The following is a 1,904-nucleotide window of genomic DNA, read 5'->3' on the forward strand; positions in this document are numbered from 1 at the left end:
AACCCTAGTTGAAATTAGTTAAGAATAGTTTATTTATTAAAAAAACAAAGACGACACGCAGAGTTTCTTCAGTACGTCTGGAAAAGAAGGGAGCGTGAGATGAGAACGACAGCACTAAAAGGCTTCCCACGTGATACGTGCACGATCCACCAAGGGGAGTGAGCGGTGCTGCGGAGGTCCGTAGGTGGGAAATAAACAAGCTTACAGTGGGAAAGGTGGCTGCAGAGCGGAAGGAGGCTCATTGGTAGAAAGTTAGACGGGGCTTGGCCAATTAGTCTGCGTGGTGGCGGCGTAACAGTTAGCTGGGCGTATAATGAGCATGACGGCTTGAACTGAAGTGGGATTCTGAGCCGAACAGCCTCGTACAGCTAACAGGAGTAAAGGCACAGAAACCAGAGCAGCACTCTGTCAACAGGGAAAATAATAACAAAGATCTATGACTGTATACTAGGAGAAAAGTGTTAATTTACCAATCTAATAATAAAGTTGAGGAAACAGAATTGGTTTTACAGTACATCCGGCTTCTTCTTTCAGTCTGCGCCAACAAACAAACTCCTTTCCAAGATTTACTCTTGGTTTTCCTCAATCTCTTTCCCGTTTTCTCTTTTTAGCCTCCTCAAAAGGTTAAAACTTTTTCCTTGCCTCAACCATGACCAGTAGTCGAGCAGACGGAAAAATAATAGAGCTAAAGCCTTAGCTCCATGACTATAAAAGAGCCTATGGCTTTAAAGCGATACATACTTCTAGGTCACATGACCTGGCCAATGACGGTGCGTCTTCTCTTAACTTACATAGTCGGTATTTGAAGAGGGGAGCCCCGCTCGTAGCATTGATAGTGTCAAGCACTGTGTAGTGGCCTGAGGAACCATATAAAATAACTGATATGCATCAACTCTTTAGGTCACAAAGTCTGTGGTGTGCCTTTAAAGGCATAGTTCAGATATTTTTTGTGAGGGTCCATTTCATGTAAAAATGACTAAAATAATCATGATCAATGGATCCCTTGGTATTTTGTTCTGTAAGTTTTCTCACCTGAAAAAATGTTTAATGTTTAACCAAAATTGTATTAATAAACACAGTTAATCAGTTTAATTGATTATTGAAATAATCATCAACTAATTTAGTAATCAATACATTGTTAACTGGAGTATACACTTTAAAATATTTCTTTAGCTGACAGAGTGGCCATTTCTATAGCACCAAAAAGGAGGAAATTTTACTGCAAATCAATAAATTACTAAGGTGTACATAAGAATCTGGTATACTCTAATTTATAGTACAAATTTGTGGGGTTTAAAGAGAATGCTTGTGTAGCTGAATAGGATTTTAAAAAAAAAGTAAATAAAATGTTGGTTCACAGTATTTGTATTTACGTAATTCATTGTGGTGTTAAAAAAAACACTGAACCACAAACCAACAAAAAACACAAACCAGAAAAAAATCCAACAGAACATTTCCAGGTGCTAAATGCAAAAATAGCTGAGCTGCAGTCATTGTCACAAAGCTGTGCTAGTGTCCCACATCATGACCAGCCTGTGCACAAAAACAGACCCGTAAAGGATTTAAATACAACATATGATTAAAACGATGCTCATAAAAAACAATATGCAGCAACAACAAAGACTGTTGAACCGTTTATATAGTTGGTTCCTCCTGTTTAATGAAAGAAAAACCCACAAAGAACACAGAAAAAGCTTTAATCTAATAAAAGTAATACATAAGAGTTATTTAAAAAATGAACAAAATGAAAGACAGACATTGCTTTTCCACCAAGCTTCAACAGAATTACTTTTAAAAATAAATGAATAAAAATAAGCCTGTGTAAAAAAAAAAAAAAAAAGGGCTCTTCTGTTACAATCGGTAACAGAATTTATTGATTATAAACACCTGTGATGCTAATTGTC

The 1,904-nt window shown here is 36.8% G+C and overlaps 1 protein-coding gene across 1 annotated transcript in view; it reads left to right on the plus strand.

The window, feature by feature from the left end:
- The window catches only part of LOC107105197 (serpin H1-like), a 6,370-nt gene that overhangs the window by 3,143 nt on the left and 1,323 nt on the right, over window positions 1-1,904 (plus strand). The gene's annotated exons all lie outside the window — the stretch shown is intronic.

The sequence above is a fragment of the Cyprinodon variegatus genome, unplaced genomic scaffold, assembly GCF_000732505.1.
Source record: "Cyprinodon variegatus isolate N-32 unplaced genomic scaffold, C_variegatus-1.0 Scaffold2141, whole genome shotgun sequence".
NCBI classification, from domain to species: domain Eukaryota; kingdom Metazoa; phylum Chordata; class Actinopteri; order Cyprinodontiformes; family Cyprinodontidae; genus Cyprinodon; species Cyprinodon variegatus.